The 18,121-nt window shown below is 49.8% G+C and overlaps 1 protein-coding gene and 1 pseudogene across 1 annotated transcript in view; both read left to right on the top strand.

Moving 5' to 3' along the window:
- Positions 1 to 11,003: 11,003 nt before the first annotated feature.
- The window catches only part of LOC135191686 (feather keratin 1-like), a 40,541-nt gene continuing 33,423 nt past the window's right edge, over positions 11,004 to 18,121 (top strand). The window contains exon 1 of the mRNA XM_064174211.1: positions 11,004 to 11,092. The gene's annotated coding sequence lies outside the window, so the exon portion shown is untranslated. The remainder of the gene's footprint in view (positions 11,093 to 18,121) is intronic.
- Positions 13,029 to 13,749, top strand: LOC135191858 (feather keratin 1-like; annotated as a pseudogene).

Raw genomic sequence — 18,121 nt, 5'->3', positions numbered from 1 at the left:
ACCTACCTTACTCAGGGCGGTTTCTGTAATAAGTGAGGAGGAAGTTCTTTATCATGTGAATGGTGAGACCCTGAATGGGTTACCCAGGGGGGTGGTAGAGGCCCCATCTGTGGTGATGTTTAAAGCCAGGCTGGAGGAGTCTCTGGCCAGCCTGATCTACGGGTTAGGATGTCCCTGTCCATGGCAGGCGGGTTGGAAATAGATGATCCTTATGGTCCCCTTCCAACCCTGACTCATTCTATGATTCTATGTTTCTAAGTTCTTCAGCAGAGTTGTGCAGTGACCAAGGCTGCACTGAGTATTTGGAGTCATGCCACAGTTCTCCCTGCCCTGCCTTTGTCCGTGGCAAAGCCTCTCCATGGCTCCCACTCACTCCCAGCTTCTCCAAGGCAACATCCTCTCTCTGTTGCTGCTGCTGTGTCTGCCAGAGCGGTAGGCCAATGCAGGGGTGGTTTATGGTGGCGGTTAGCACCGTCCCTGCTGCCACAGGGCTGAGGACAGTCCTTGTTACCTTATTGATCACTTCCAGAGGCATCTGACAGTGTCCTCTCTCTCTGTCTTTTTGCCTCCAAGAAATACATCTCCGGTGCAAGAGCTTTGACCTTGCTCCATTTCTGTCCAATTCACCGTTCAAGAACGAACTGGAATTATTCTGTTGCCCTCCTCAAATACTTCTCCTGATGGTTTGTCACAGAGGAATGGGCATCTGCTTCCTGTTCTGGAGCTCCTGTTACAAGAGGGCTACGAATGTGCTGGAAGATGTCCACAGAAGGGTCACGAGGATGATCAGAGGGCTGGAGCAGCTCTCCTAGGAGGAGTCTGAGGGAGATGGGGCTGTTCAGTCTGGAGAGGAGAAGCCTCCAAAGTGACCTTATTTAAGGGGGCTACGAGAAAGCTGGGGAGGGACTTTTTAGGCTGTCAGGTAGTGATGGGACTGGGAGGAATGGAACAAAGCTGGAAATGGGGAGATTCAGACTGGATGTTAGGAAGAAGTTCTTCAGCATGAGGGTGGTGAGAGCCTGGAATGGGTTGCCCAGGGAGTTGGTGGAAGCCTCATCCCTGGAGGTGTTTAAGGCCACACCGGATGAGGCTCTGCACAGCCTGATCTGGTGCGAAGTGTCCCTGCCCATGGCAGGGGCTTTGGAATTAGATGATCATTGTGGTCCCTTCCAATCCTGACTGATTCCACGATTCCACGACTCTGTCTCAACCCTAAACCACATTGCACTGTGCTGCTGCCGGAGGTCAGCCGAGCCCATTCCCCCCCACCCCCGCCCGTCTTTTTTCTGTTTTTTTCCTTACCGCTGGCGCGGAGAGAATGTGTTCTGTTCTTAAAGAGACAGGACTGGGTTTGGGAGAGCTATTCCATGAACTGAAATCCTGATAATGGTTCTAGTTGCAGACTGCTCCCCCACCTGACTAAATCACATGTGACTTGTGGTTGAACAATACCTGTTACCCAGCAGCAGCCAGGCAAGGGCATTTCAGAGGTGAGTGCTGACCTGGAGAAAAGGTAAATTATGACAAGAACTCACTCTCCATGCAGTTCACCAGTCTGGCCAGTTCGTAAGCCAGACTGAAGGTGGAGGCTTAACCATAGACTTCAGAAACTTAACAGCAGTACACTTCCTCTCACTGCTGCAGTTCCTAGTTTGACTTACCACTGTGACAGCCATTCAAGCAGCATCCCACAACCCTGGATGGGCGCCATGGCATGTGAAGGACATGTTCTTACTGCCTACCACTGAGTGAGGAGACCGAAGGCGCAGTTTGCCTTTCACCTGGCAAGGTATTCAGTACACCTTTAGTAGCCCTTCCACAAGGTGACAAACAAGCCCCACTAATTTGCACATAACACATTAGCTGCACTGCTAAATACAATCCAGGTCCCTAAAAGATGTTAACTCTTGACATTGTTAACATGTTAACATTAATGTTAACATTGATGACATCTTCGTGGGGAGCAATGACATGGAACAGGTGGGCTCGGTAGCCGGAGATAATTGGGAATTGTTGACCAGCCAAGGCTAATCATCCAACAAGCCAAGTGTCAGTGCCCAAGCCAAGAGGTCAAATTTCTGGGATCATAGCGGATAGCGGTGCAATGTCAGTGCCAGCAGATGGCTTAGACAGCCATTGAAAAGGGCCCAATACCTAACAACAAAAAGGAGCTTCAACAGCTACTTGGTACATTGAGTAACTGAAGGAAGCATATTCCAGGCTTCCCTGTAATTGCCTGTCCCCTTTATGACTAGCTTAAAAAGCAAGATCTGGAACTGGACCCCAAGACACACTGAGAGCTTAAAGATCCTAAAGGATGAGTTAAAAGCCTATCAAAAACTGGGAACTTTGCACCCACAAGATGCCTTAAGGGCTGAATGGGGCTTTTCAGAGCACACCTCATACTGTGGGAAATTCCAGAGGGGACCCAAAGTCCCTAATGGAGCTCTGCTATTTTCATCAATGGCATTTAAAGAGACTGAAACAAGGTACTCTGAATGGTAGAAGGGACTCCTCTCCCTAACTCGAGTTGTCAAAGGGGCAGAAAAGCTTCACACTACCGAAGATATTGTAGTGCAAGGCCCTTTCCCTCTGCTGAAAGTGATCCTTAAAGGATCTCCCCCACCAGAAGGGATTGCCCAGAAGGCCACTGTATGAAAATGGTATGCTATCTGGAAGGGATCACACCAGTTCACATACTGTTGAGAGAAGGGGCCCACAAAGCTGTCCAAGCTACAGCAGCCATAAACCAGACACCGCTCACTTTTTTATTACTATGCCAGCCCTCTACAAGCCAGCTCCTATTCAGGTAGCTACTGATTTGACCACAGATTCCGATATAACAGGAGTGTGGCTCACAGATGCATCCTCCCAAAGGGTAGGATCTAGTGGCATTATAAAGCCACAGCCCTGGAGATCAGCACAGCAAGACTGTCACTGAGGAGGGTGATGGCAGTGCATAAGTGGGGGGAACTGAGAGCCTCTTATGCTGGCAGTAGTGAATGGGCAGAAACCCTATTACACAGACCTCACATTCACATTCAAAGGTGCCACTGAATGGATTTGCCAGTGGGAAGCGAACCAATGGAGAGTTTCCAATACTGAAGTGTGGAGAGCTTCTGATTGGCAAAGGCTGTTAGAAATAAGCCACTCCAGACCCTTAAGGTGGGCTGGGTAAAAGCACATTCCAGAGGGCAAACACCTGCAGCAATCTGGAATGAAAAGGTAGATTGCCTGGCAAAGATCAATGTGGTTAATGAAGAAAGGGATGACTGGCAACGACTGGCTGAGTGGTTGCACATCAAAAGAGGCCACTCAGGAAAATCAGACCTGTATTATGAATGCAGGCCCAGGGGATGGCCAGTTTCTGCAACTGTTTGTGAGAGAATTTTCTCAGCCTGTCCGCAGTGCAGAACCACGCTTAGGGCTAATCATCCCAACTTAGCTCCGGCCCAGCATATCACAGAGGACAAAAGGCTGTGGAACACATGGCAAATTGATTATGTTGGTCCTCTCAAACCCTCACATGGGAAAAGATACATACTGGTGGGGGTGGAGGTGGTTTCAGGTTTAGTGATGGCCACAGCCACCAGTGCTGCTGATGGAGGTCAAACCACTGAAGCTCTGAAACAACAGTTTAGTATTCTACCCATGCCTGAGTGTATCCAGAGTGACAATGGATCACACTTCACTGCCACATCAGTACAAGACTGGGCCAGAGGTGAAGGAATTAAATGGATGTTTCATACTCTGTATTACCCCCAGGCTAATGGCATTGTGGAAAGGACAAACGGACTGATTAACAAACATGGCAACGTCTCAAAAGGTGACTGGGATAGACGTTTACTTCACTCAGTTTTCACTGTGAATAACAGGTGGGGAAACTATGGCAGTCCCAAAGTTGAGACGTTCTGTCCTACTCAGCCAGTGAGGGATATTAACCACATGCCACCTGGGCCAAAACAAAGATCTTTGCACTCGCTGACACAGCTGCAAGTAGACCAACCAGTCTTGCTAAATCTACCTTCCATAGGGATTGTGCCCACGACCCTAGCAAAACCAAGGGGATTGTATGCATGGGAGGCCACAGATGTAAGTGGGTGTTATGGAGGGAGGAATTCTCAGTACCTGCGCCAGTTTTGGCAGAGGGGAGAAATTAATTGGGGCGAGATATTTTTAATAAAAATATATATTTATTAATCTCAGTATTCTGAACTCTGCCACCCAAAACTACTGTATATTAATATTCGGTACAACAGCTATGAAAACAATCTGGACAAATTATGTACGAAACTTGTTATTTAACTAGCAAACATTCAAACTATAAACAGAGAGAGGATTTCTCCCACGCCTCAATGCCGTTTGGGGTCATATGCTATTTGCCCAGCAGAGAGGGATGGAACTGATTCTGCTCTATGGCAGCGGCTGCAGATATTTACAGAGGTATTAAAGCTTTTACTCACAACTCTTATTAATTGTTAATCACCCTCTGGGACACACAGAGGTCTGTTAATCAACCCTATAGGACACACAGCCTATATGAACGTCCAATTCTCCAGGGTCTCTGCCTGTGGACTCTGAGGCTGGAATCCTCCTGGCTTGAGGGAAAGGATAAATCTTCCCAGCTTCTGGGGAAATGGTGGTCTCTAACCTCATTCTCCTTGGCGAAGGATGTAATCTCTGCCTGGTGCTGCTCGCTTCCTCTGGATGTCCTGTCCAGGGATTCTCAGCTGATAGGATCTCAGGTATAGGAGAGAGAATATCGTGCTGTCTCTAGCACGGTTCTTCACGGTTAGCAGGCCATGTGTGTGCAGACAAACAGAGTCTGCTTCCTGGTTATCTCAGCGGCAGTGGCGCTTACCAGGCCATAATAGGCAGCAGGTTTGCAGGTGTGCACGGCTGCTGGGAGTCTGAGCTCTGTAGGTAAAGGCAATACAGAATCTGATCCTGATAACACGATGGCATGCAGATGTGCACAGCTGCTTAGGAGACTATAGGCTCCTCATATATATATATGTGTGCAGGCTTAAATGAGCTCTGCAAGAAGATACACAGGCAGGTGAGCTGCGAGTGCGGTCAGAGCAAGAGGTCTGGGCCTCTGAGCATCTGAGCTGTACAATGGCGTCCGAGCAGCCTGAGCGGCTGAGCTGCAAGTGAGGGTCAGAGCACTCTGTTTCCTGTGCACCCCTATTGTTGAATGTGGGCCGAGATTAATGGCCTCTTTGGCCACTAGAATGGACCAATCAGGTTGGCAGTCAGCCAAACCTTACCATAATAGGCAAAAGTGGCTTGCCTGGACTTTCCCAAATATAGTTTACCTCAGGGAGGCACGAGCTGGGTGTTTGGGGGCTTACACAACCTGTTTACAACCAGGGGTCCTGGCAGAAAAACATGTCCAAGGCAGGAGAGGCATAAGCAATCCTCTTTTCGGGCTTACAGGCCCTCCACAGCAGTGGGAAAACACACCGCATAAGTGCACGGTGGATAACCCCAGACTTGTGATTGTTCCAGGAAGCAATACTCCTCCTTCCATAAATGTAGCTCTGGTTTAATATAATAAAGGCCATCTTATAGTCAGGGGGTGGACACTGTCAGGTCTACTCTACCTCATCTTTTGTTTAGGATATGGTTATATATATCTATTGTTCATGCACAATTTGCATGTTCCTATGTTCATGATGGTTACACTGTATGGTTCTACGGTTTGTATGATGCATATGATTCACTGTACACATATATGTAACCCACTATGTTTATAAACCTAATCAATATATAATAATCACAGTGTCCTCAGATAATGGCCCATTGGCACGGGGGTGGTATTGTGGTGGAGAGTCCCAAGGGTCACAAAATGGGCTTGAGCGTATCCTGTCTTGTCCAGACATATTTACCTGCCTGTCAGCATTGCACCCAGAGGCAGGGAAAACAGGACAAAAGAAACCCAGACAGCTGGTCTGGTTTAATCCGGTCGCATGAGAGGGGTTTTATAAGGCCCACGCCCCTCTTGCGTGCAAAGGCGCATGTGCCCCCCATTTTGGACGAGAACGGCCTGTGGGTTCTTCATTTTTGGGTCTATTTGGGTGATTGCCAGAGGTGACTGGGTGATTGTGTGGCCAATGAGACCGTTAGCCTCGGCCATTGTCCTATACAAGGGGGTGACAGAGGTGAATAAGGAGCTTGTGTGCTTGTCTGTTCCTCGCTCACCTGCCGCTTGCCCACCACCTCAGACAGCAGCTGATTCACATCACAGCCCACGTGGAATTCCACACAGGACTTCTACTGATTATTTTCCTGCATATATTTTGGGCCACAGACATTAAGACTGAGGACTAGTGAGTATTCTGAATTCTTTGTTCAAGTTGCTAAAAGAATTTAATTAACCTCACCAGCGGTGAATGAAGCAGCCAGACTCTCTTTCAAAGACATTCCTAAACCTTTCAAAATTCCATTCTACAGAGACATTCTGTAAAATAGTTCTGCTAACAGCATCCAAGAACTTGTGTGGAGAGTTGTAAATAAGTTCCAGGGTAATTACCTTTGCATATATTAATAAATTATTTAATAACTTTTGAATTGGCCTCACTGCATTTCACCGCAGACTCAGATTTCAACTAGCCCCTCCATAACAGCTCCAAGTGAGGGCTGGGACACCCTCTCTCTCTCTGAACATTTTTGCCTCCACTCTTTGGCTGTGGTTTTGCTGCTTTGGGAAGGTTTGGTGGCCTACAGCAGGTTTTTCAGATGCTGCCATCAGCCTGTGCCCTGCAAGCTGAGTCAGAGCTGCCTCTTGCCTCTTGTCCCTCACTTCCTTTTCACTATGGGGCCATTCCTGCAGGTGGTGTTTGGGTGCCCAGCTGAACCGTGGTGCTTTCTGATGGGTTGGGCCTCTGCCTCAAATACCACGTTCTCAGTCCTGGCCGGATCCCTGGATCAATCCTGGCATCAGAGTGGTGGTTTAGGTCCCTGTTTAAACAGATTCCTCTGCCAGTACTGAAATGTGGCTCCGAGAGACACAGCGCAAGCCCCAGGACCATGCTGGAAGCAGCCACCCAGGGAGCTGCAACCTCAGGGCAATCTTTCACTCTTGCCCCAGCCAGCACGACTCTGGATTCCACAAACTCCTAACAGCCCAAGAACGTTCATGTTGGGGAAGGCTGTGGATGGAGTCTACCTGGACTTCAGCAAAGCCTTTGACACCGTCTGCCACAACAAGCTCCTAGCCAAGCTGGCAGCTCATGGCTTGGACAGATTCACTCTGTGCTGGGTCAGGAATTGGCTGAAAGCCTGGCCCAGAGAGTGGTGGTGAATGGTGCCACATGCAGTTGCAGCCAGTCACTAGTGGTGTTCCCCAAGGATCAGTGCTGAGCCCAGTCTGTTCAACATCTTTATTGATGATCTGGATGAGTGGATTGAGTCCCAGCATCAGTAAGTTTGCAGATGACACCAAGCTAGGAGCAGGTGTTGATCTGTTGGAAGGTAGGAGAGCCCTGCAGAGGGACCTGGACAGGCTGGATGAGGGGGCAGAGGCCAAGGGGATGAGACTGAACAAGGGCTCTGCACTTTGGCCACAACAAGCCCAAGCAGCACTACAGGCTGGGGACAGAGTGGCTGGAGAGCAGCCAGGCCAGGCAGGGAGCTGGGGGTACTGGTGGACAGTAGGCTGAAGATGAGCCAGCAGTGTGCCCAGGTGGCCAAGAGAGCCAATGGCACCGTGGCCTGTATCAAGAACAGTGTGGCCAGCAGGCTGACGGGAGGTTATTCTCCCCTGTACTCAACACTTGTCAGGCCACAACTTGAGTGCTGTGTCCAGTTCTGGGCCCCTCAATTCAAGAGAGATGTTGAGGTGCTGGAACATGTCCAGAGAAGGGTGATAAAGCTGGTGAGGGGCCTGGAACACAAAGCCTATGAGGGAGATATTGGCGCATAAACGGGTACAATGACTCTGTTCACCAGTGTGGTTAGATGGAATAATCCACTTTATTCCGTGATACAGTGACTTATATGCATTCTAGCAAGAGGCTGACTCCACCAAGATTGGTTACAATCAGAGGGTACAGGGTTACTTGTTAGGCATGGATAGGGCTGTATACCATAACAATCTGAGGGTCAGCCTCTGGGGCAGGCATAAACTCTGCCCACCTGCAGCTGCACTCCACTCCCTACATCTTCATGTTGGGGGAAGCCACCCTGTGCCTGGTATCTAACTCCCAGGATGGATTCAAGGTCTTCCCAGTACAGGTTGCTCATTGTGATGGTTGGGCATTAACCCGCCCCCCCCACACTTTTGGAATTGCCCCAGCTAACTCAGACGGCCTCTGGGAATATAAATGAAGCTATTTATTTTTCAGCAGCAAATATACAAGCAGCTATTTACAATATATATAGTTATATACAGAAATATACAAAGGATAAACATTACAAAAGCACAACTCCCCCTCCCAGAAACCTGAGTCCCAGGAGGGGCTCTCAAACCACCCCAACACCTCCCCTTGCCCTCTCAACCTTACCCCAGTTCTCAGGAAGAAGAGAGGTGCAGCCAAGAGGTTAGGGAGCAGGTTAGTGGGAGCAGGGTTAATGAGATGTGACCAGGTCTGAAGGCAAAGGCAGAATGAAAGACAAAATGAGAATGTATTTACTTATTCTTCCCAGAGTTCTCAGCGTGACTGGGAGAGAAGGAGACACAATTGTTTTTCATTCACGTGCCCGTTATCTAGTTCTTTTACCAAACATTCTAGCTTGCTTCAAACTAGCACACTCATGTTTGTCATTTCTGTGTCCTCAGCTAGCAAGAATTTCTCCAACACGTCCCTCTCTTTCTTTTGAGCAACCTGGGCTGATCTTTTGACTTATATAGCTTTTCAACACAGGGGTAATGATGCACCTACAAATCAACAGTGCTAAAACCAGAAAGCATTAGTAGCATTAGTCTGGCAAGCTAACAACCCAAGCTTAGCTAACAATCCCAAATCTATTCTGCAAGAGACAGTAAGTAATTTGTTCAAAAACCCAAAAGTCCAGATGAACATCACAGTCAGGAGAGTGCAGGTGTGCCATGTCTTTGTTGGCTCTGTGTGGCAGATGTAGATTCGCAGATGTATCAGCTGTCCATTATTTTCCTCAGACTCCCATAGTTCTGGATTCACTCTGTAGTTCTCAGAAATCTTGATGTTCTCATCACACTCCTTAGCTATGAGCTGCGTCTGACTATTGTGCTGAAGAACTACTAATTTCTAAATACTAATGCAAAGATATGCCCTAGATGTTGCTTTCTGGTTATTCTATTAGGCCTTTTCCCACAGTTCTTCATTTGCTTTTAGATTTTAGGGCAGTGTTTTTTATCTTTTGCAGGGCCCTTGCAAAGAGATAAAAGCCACATTGCCATCTTGTGCCAATTTGAGTGGGCTTTGTCCTTTACAAAAGCTGCTAAACTGAATGTATTCCATTAAACCACAATCACTGAAAACTCATGAAAGTACCCAAATTCTTTAGCCGTGATCCAAACCTTATGATCCATACACACACAATCATCATGTCAGTGCTCCTGTCAAGTCCTTTCCACAATTCTGCCATCTGAGCAAGGCTTCTGCTCACTTTAGAAAAAAACAGGTTAGTCATAATCAGGTTGGTCTTCATCAAGGCCTGTGAAGATAAATGATCAAACACAAGCAAATACAAGAACAAATGCAGACATATTCATTGCTCAGGCTAACAGATCCACTGGCCTGGTCTGTATAATGTGATTACAGAAATCTCGAAAAGGAAAAAAATTCTTCTGCTATCCTACTTTCCTCTAAACCCATTTTCCCCCTCTTTTTTTTTTCTTCAATGATACCCAGATATACCCAAGAAAAAACATCCCATAATCTCCTTATATCCTAAATTCCCCAAATTGTCATAATACAAACCCTTAGCCTTAACTTATCTTAAAAATCTATCAGCTGAAGGAAATTCAATAAAAGGCAAAGAAAATTCCAGAAGATAATAACACCATGGCATTCTTCAGAGAAAGAAAAATCAGAATTGTCGCAAAGCTCATTCCATTGCAATTAGCAGCTGCTCCAGTAAACTCCTAGGCTCCAAAATATGGTACCATCAAAAAAAAAGGCCTTCAAAAATAGTCCTGTCATTATCTGTTTGAACATATTTATCGGGGGAAGGAGCTGACTGGCGCTAGCTACCTTATCAGCTTTATCGTTCCTTGTCCTAGTCCAGAATCTGGTTAGTGACTTGTAATGTGGACTTCAGTGGTCATGCTCCTGCTGAGAGGGGCCATGCATCTGAGTTCTAGTAATAAGTGTGCTTGTCTGTTCTGGTTGGTGCTTTTAGTGTCTGTATGAATTTCCACTCATTGTCAGTGGGACTGGCATCTCTGCTATTTCCTAGCAATCTCACTTTCTTTCTTTGCCACTGAGCAATGGATGCAAAAGGTGTTGCTACCTAGTCTGTAGAAGGAATTAATCAGTAAGGCAACAGGTAAATACCCCAGTCAGGAATTATTTGCTATCGTCTTGAGTGCAAACTGTCATTATCTGGTGGCTAAGAAGACGCACCTGTGTGCATCCATGCCTGTAACAGGGGCCGAAATGGTCCTAAATCCTCATCAGTTATTCTCACTATCTGTTCTATAAACTTTTTGACATCTGGCATTGTTTTCAAGTCCATGTGTAAGTCAACCTCCTGAGGTCTGACTCTGGCCTCAGTAATTTTCCAGCTCAAAACAATTCCAAGGCTCTGCTGGTCCAGCAGAAAAAAAAAATCAAACCTGCAGAGATAAGGAAGAGACAGAGGAGGCGGGAGGGACCGGGGTCCCATGGGCCTCTCTGCAGGTGGAGGGTGGGGGGGGAAGGAGGAGGAGGGCCAGCCCCAGCGCCGCTGGTGTCCTCTGCTCTCCATCTTGCCCAGCCCCCAGCTGTTTCTTTCCTTCCTTCTCCCTCATACTCCTGTCCTTATTCCCTAATATGAAATTTAATCTGAAAACTTTTAATCCACTGATTTTCTCAGACTCTTCAAGACAGACAAACAGCGAGAGAATGAAGGCAAAGAGCCGACAGTCTCTGTTCTCGGCTGCGGGGCGCGGTCCGCTGAGCACGGGGTGGGCAGGCAGAGGCGCGGCGGGCTGCGACGGTGAAGGGGGGGGGCGGAACTGGAGTGCCACCAAGCCACGGGAAGTCGGGGGGGGGTCCCGAGCTCTCAGGCATGGGTGCCTCTGCCGTTTCTGTGTTCTCTCTGCTTTTCGTCCCTCTGTCCCCTCAGCAACGTCCTGTTACCGGTCAAAAGCGAAAGTCTCTGTTCTGCATTGCATGCTGTTGTTGGCGGAGACGCGGGCGTGTGGTGGGGGGGCTGCATTCCAGACACTAAATAGACCCAGCCGATCGTGGAAGGAAGGCGCCGCAGCAGCTGGCAGATTCACCACAGTGGTAGATTCATCACAGCAATCACGGCTGCAGGCAGCTGCCATTACGGGTGCTGGTCGGGGGCAGTTCCCAGTGACGCGCGGCCACCATCGCACCTGCCGGTGGGATTTTTGCCCACTAAGGCAATGATTTATGTCTCGCCAGGAGGATTTGAGCAATTTTAACGACTCCACAGTCAGCAGCAACTCAGTCCCAAGCACAACTCTCCCACGCCTCTCCCAGCACTCCGGCTAGACCGATATAAAGTCCTCTAGCCTCCTATGCACTCAGCCCACAGAGCTTAAGCAAGTCTGACGGAATGTCTCTGTCGGAGAGTAAACATGTCAGCAGGGACAGTGCCACAGCCTGGGTCTCCTGCGGTAGGCATCCTGCTGCCATTAGGGCTCCATCAGGCCTCTTTTTGCAGGCCACAAAGCCCTGCTCAGCCTGCGGCACAGAGCAGAAGCAGTAGGGAAGCAAGGAACTGCCCAGGGAGTGAGAGAGGTCAGGATCTTGGAGTTCCACAGGCCTAGGGATGCTGAGGGAGGAGACATGCTCAGGAGCGCCCTTGGCACAAGAAGAAGCTCAGGGCACACCAAGGAGGTGATGCACTGCCCTGCCCTGCAGACGTGCAGGCACCTGGGACAGTCCCAGCAGGCCAAGGGAAAGCCTTTGGCAGCCAAGCTTCAGGGACAGCCTCTCCCTGCCCACTCCCACTCCCACTCCCACTCCCACTCCCAGCTTGGCCTGGCCGTGTGGCAGCCTTTTGGCTGAGCTGCAGCCAGCAGGGCCCTGTCTGCAGGCTCCTGTGCCACGCAGGGCTGGATCCCCTGTGGCCAGGGCAACTGCATCCCAGCCTGAGGAGAAGGAGCCCTGAGCTCGGGGCTGTGCCTGAGCAAGAGCTGCAGGGAGCCCAACAGCCTCTGTCTGCAGCCAGCAGCTCCTTGTCACCCCTCCAGCTGCTGCAGGGCATTCAGCTCAGGCAGCGTGTGTTGGAAAAGTGTCTGCTGCTGCTCAGGGGCCAAAAGTGTCTGCTGCTGTGTCCATTCTACATGGTGGCTTGAGAAGTGTGGGAGGAGCAAGTTAAGATTCCAAAGCTCTCCATAGCCCTCCGGGAAGCAGAGGCAGTTGAACCCCCCCAGAGCTACTGAGGAACCCCAGGGTTTGGAGGGGAAGCATTCTGCCATGAGGCTGCTAGGGGCATTGTTTGGGAGCAACCAGACACAGCCGCAGGAAGGGACAGTGTTGGTGGGAGGATGTGAGCAGCCTTCTGCAGAAGGGGTGGAAAACAACCTCCCCACATTTCCCCACACCCATGTCCCCTGCCCTGCAGAGAGCCTTGGAGTGGATCCCTGCCTGTAGTGATGTGTTCCTGCATAAGAAATCCCAGGCCCTTTCATGTTCACACTTGAAAGGATCTTTTGTGGCCCAGTGGTCAGCTCAGCAATGAGGAAGTGAAATGGCAGCATGGAGGAAGCCAAGGGCCAGCCTATGCCATGGGCTGAGATGTTTGGTTTTGGGGCTGAGTCTGCAGGGTAATTACTGCCCATGTGCAGTGCCTGTGGGCCTGGGGCGGTGCAGGAGCAGGATAAAAGGGACTCCTTCTGCTCCCTCTCTCATCCACTGCTCTGCCAGCATCTCCCTGCAACAAGGTGAGTCTCGTTCTTCACCCTCATCTCCCTTCTCTTCCTCCACTGGGATTTCCCAGCCCAAACCTCCTCCCTTGTTCCCTGTGAATTTTGTAGTCGCTTTGCATGGGAGGGCAAAGGTGGTAAAAGTTGTGCCATGGCTGGGTCTTGGTTGACATCTGCAGAGTTAAAGGCTGGCTGCCATCTCCCTTGGTTTGGTCACTCTTGGCAGGGGTCCTTCAGGGAGAGGAGTTAGGCCTGTGGGACTCCCTAGACAGCCTCCAGCACTTTTCTCCCGCTTTTGACTTCCATGCCTTGGGTCAGCATACAGGATGCTCAGCAAGGCCTCATTCTCTGCTTCCCCTGTCCTCTGCCAGGCTCAGCTCCATCGCCAGCCATGTCCTGCTACAGCCCGTGCCAGCCCTGCCAGCCCTGCGGCCCAACCCCGCTGGCCAACAGCTGCACTGAGCCCTGCTGTGTGAGGGTGCCAGGACTCCATCGTTGCCATCCAGCCCTCCCCCGTGGGGGTGACCCTGCCCGGACCCATCCTCACCTCCTTCCCACAGAACACCGCCGTGGGCAACTCCACCTCTGCTGCTGTTGGCAGCATCCTCAGCAACCAGGGGGTGCCCATCAGCTCCGGGGGCTTTGGCCTCTCTGGCCTCTCCAGCTTGGGCCGTGGCTCCTGCGGCAGGAGCTGCTTCCCCTGCTAGAGCTGCTGGCCCTGGCCCTGGGCAAGGCCCCCCAGGCACCCACCAGATGTTTCTGCCCTGGGCACACAGCAGCTGCTTGCTGCTTTCAGAGGGGCTGAGCACCCCCAGCACCCCTTGCCAAAGGACAGGGCCAGCCTGGGCTCTGGCACAGCACAGCCCATGCCTGCCTCTGCCCTCTGCCACTCTCTGATGGCCCTGCTCCCTCCATGGATCAGGCACATGGACTCCTGCTGGCATCTCCACACAGCCATGGAACACAGAGTCCTTCCTGCTCCTGCTTTGTGACCTCCACCCTTATCCAGCCTACTTCCAGTGTTTGACTCATTAAAGTTCTGCTGCATCCCATCCCATATTTCTGTCTCATCCTTTCGTCTGGAGATGCTCTCCAAGACCTGCAGGAGAACCTACCTTACTCTTGGGGGTTTCTGGAATAAGTTCTTCAGCAGAGTTGTGCAGTGACCAAGGCTGCACTGAGTATTTGGAGTCATGCCGCAGTTCTCCCTGCCCTGCCTTTGTCCGTGGCAAAGCCTCTCCATGGCTCCCACTCACTCCCAGCTTCTCCAGGGCAACATCCTCCTCTCTGTTGCTGCTGCTGTGTCTGCAGAGGGCAGGCCAATGCAGGGGTGGTTTATGGTGGGTTAGCACCGTCCTGCTGCCACAGGGCTGAGGACAGTCCTTGTTACCTTATTGATCACTTCCAGAGGCATCTCACAGTGTCCTCTCTCTCTGTCTTTTTGCCTCCAAGAAATACATCTCCGGTGCAAGAGCTTTGACCTTGCTCCATTTCTGTCCAATTCACCGTTCAGAAGAACTGGAATTATTCTGTTGCCCTCCTCAAACACCTCTCCTGATGGTTTGTCAGCGAGGTTGTGGCAACTGCGCTGAGAATGTCCCTCCTCTGCATTATGCTAGTAATGCTGCCTTCCCCTTCCGTTCACTTCCACAGGCTTCCAGGTTCAAGGCAGGCTCACAATTGCACTTCCCACAGTCAGAGGGAATGACCAGAGAGGGCCATGGAGGATGATCCTGCATCTTACTTTCTTTCTGACTGTAATGGAAAGGTAATTAATTATGCAAGATTATTTTTCCCAACATTAATATTGTTTATTAATGTTGCTGTTCAGAACTCTCACCGCCCCACCACCGATTGTAATAATAATCAGCTCTTCTCACGGTCATGGAAACATTGCACAAAGGAATAATCAGACCCAGAAACAACTTGCAAAAGTATACAAACCTCAGCTGAACTAAAGAGAAGCTTCCTGTGGTCAGTACACTGCTTGCCCATTAGATGGACTCAAAGAGCCTCTTTCTGCCTATGGCAAAAGGCAATGATGAATGAGAAGGGGCTTTAAGTGCGCACAAAATGTTACCTCCCGACTTGCAGGGCTGGCTACAGCTTCAGACAGTACCCAAAACACTTTCAGGGAATTCTGTTGTTCTTGTCAGCCACTGAGGCCTCTGATTCTTCAGGCTTCACAAAGTGCTGGGGAAAGGAGACAGACAATCTCTGGCCTTCTCTGGATGATGCAGGCTGATTGCGTGCAGGCATTTGGAGCCTGTTCCTGGTAAACTCCCGATTGTTTATCAGCCAGAGTACAGACAAAGAGGGAATGTGCTCAACAGAACCACCCACAGCAGGTCCAGAAGGGAACAGGGAGGAGTCTTCCCTTCACTCCACAGCTCTCACAGCACAGCAGAGCCTCAAGGCCAGGGCAAAGCCTTTAGCTCTGTCAGCCTGTTTCCAAGCTCAGCTACATGCAGAGGTGAGCAGTGCAGCCAGCAGACTGTGAAATCTTCACCACAGCCTGCCAGCCAGGGACTGCTGCTGCAGCTGGGATGAAGAGGTCAGGCTGTCACTGGCTCCAGCCCCATCAAAGCATCAAAACAGCTGTGCAGGCTTTGCCCTTGTCTGGTGGCCAGGTGCTCACCACCACACTCTAGCTCTTCCTCCCCTCAGCTGGTCAGAGAAGAGAAAACAGTATGCAATTCTGGTGGATCAAGCAAAAGCAGGTTCAGGAAAAAAAGCAAAGAGAGGAGAGTTCTTCTCTTCATGCCACCATGAGGTGAGCTGCAGCCACTCCTGGGAAGCAGAGCTTCAGAACACTTAGTGGTTGCTTTGCCCTAACGAAGAATGTTCCTCAGCCTCTCATCACCTCTCCTTGCAGTATCTATTGCTGACCATGATTGCAGAGTCACAGAATGAAAGCAGATGGAAGAGATCTCTGGAGATCATTGAGTCCAACCCCACCACCAGCACAGATACACTCATATCAGCTGTAGTGGAACTCATCCAGGTGGGTTTTGAAAATCTTCAGATGAGATTCCACAGCATTTCTGTACAGCCTGGTCCACTGCCCTGGCACCCCAAAGGTCTCAAGTTCAAGTGATACCTCCTATGTGTAGTTTGTACCCACTGCCCCTTTTCACTGTGCACCACTGAAAGGTGTCCAGCCCCCATCCTCATGACCTTTGGCCCTTAGCTAGTCACATACATTTATAGAATCCTATCTCAGTCTTCTCTTTTCAAGTCCAAATGCCTCAGGGCTCAGCATTTTCTCATAAGATGATGTCCAATCCCCTCAGCATCATCTTGGCCCTCCTCCAGTCTCCCCGCAGCAGCTCCCTGTCACTCTTGAACTGGGGAACCCAGAACTGCACACAATACTCCAGATGTGTTCTCAGTGGGGCAGAATAAAGTGATAGGAGGACCTCTCTCAACCTGCTGCTCACACTCTTCTTAGTGCAGCCCAGGATATCTTAGGGCTTCCTGGCCACAGGGACACATTGCTGGCACAGGACGTCCTACCTGTGAGACCCTGAGTGCTTTGATTGTCTCACAGTCCCTCTGAGGAGCAAATGTGCACATGGCACTCTGCACAGCTCTGGGGGCACTGCCACTCCCTGCCCCTGCCATGCAGGATGTGAGGGGGAAATGGGGGCTTCCAGGGATGTACAGGGGAGCAGGGGGCCAGAGGAAGCCACACTGCTCTGCTCCCACCACCACTCTACTCACAACCAGCGCTCTGTTCCCACCACCGCTCTGCTCCTACCAGCACTCTGCTCCCACCTGTATAGGCTTAACATTCCAGGGGCAGTAACCCTGAACCTGACCCTAGGGGTCTTGACGCCTCCCCAGGGGTGGGTCTGAACACCACCAGGTGATGGTTAGCCTGCTCCCACCCTTCCTGTCCCATAAAAGCAGGGGACTTCCTGTTCCTCACTCTCTCTGCATTGCTCTCTGCATCTCTTTCTCTCCATCTTTCTCTCTCCATCTCTCTGCATCACTCTGCTCCCTGCATACCACATGGCCATCACCCAGGAGGCAAAGCCACCTCCACAAACTTGGGTTGTATTTATACAGTTTGTATTTTTGCTATTTTCCCTTCCCTATACCTTTTGTAAACTTCCCTACCTCAGATACCTTTTTAAGCTATTGTTAAACTATTCTTTTTAATTTCCAAATCGAGATTCATTTATTTGGGTGTGCTTACCTTGCCTCTCACTCTCCTTCTAATTCCTTTCCTTGGGAAAGGAGGGGGGAAAGGGGAGGGCGCTCTACAAATTGTTATTGGTTCTATCAAATTTATCTGAGTCTCTGGGAATTTAAATTAGAACTGAGACAATTTCACAGTATTTGGTGTCTCAACGTGGGGCAAGGTAGAAAGAATTATTTCAGACAAGATTTGAAAGTTAAAAATGGATGTCTTAAGAGTTTCAATAACCCAGGCATCTGGATGGCTGTTTTGGTCTTGGATCCTGAAGTTACATGTTACCATGTTTTCTGGATAGTGATTGATATGGTCTGGGAATATTCTCAGCACTTGCCTGTGCTGGTGCATGCCTATTTTCTGAACTCTGCTGGAAATCTAACTGGTTTTGGAAATTTGGCATGAGCAAACAGAGGACTTGTTTGGAGTTCACAGAAAGGACACTTGAGGAATATCCCTTACTTCATCACTGAAGACCACCAGAGGGACCACCAGATAAAAAGAGACATGCGTGGAAGAGACACCTCCCATTCTTGGAACTGATAAGCAAAACCCAACCTGTTCTTAGAATTAGTAATGAATCTGTAATAGAACAGGATATAAAAAGAGAACACTGAAAACAAAGGGAGTGCATTAGGGTAGAGCAGAGCCTCCCTGCGCACCCAGGCCTGTACATTGCTTGGTTCCTGCAGCTCTATTAAAGCCTTAACTTGCATGAACGCCAGTTTGTGCCTGTTATTTATGACACATGGAATCACTCTGAGTGTGTGCTGGGACACAGAAGCTCCAGATATCTTTGGGGAAAAACAGTACTGGATAGCAGTTACTTCACTGTGTTTAAATGTGGGTTTGGGAGGGTATGTTGCCAATTCTGAGCTGGAACACATGGAAACCGC

Source organism: Pogoniulus pusillus, chromosome 40 (genome assembly GCF_015220805.1).
Source record: "Pogoniulus pusillus isolate bPogPus1 chromosome 40, bPogPus1.pri, whole genome shotgun sequence".
Taxonomy (NCBI): Eukaryota; Metazoa; Chordata; class Aves; order Piciformes; family Lybiidae; genus Pogoniulus; species Pogoniulus pusillus.
This window is presented reverse-complemented; position numbering and strand designations above follow the sequence as displayed.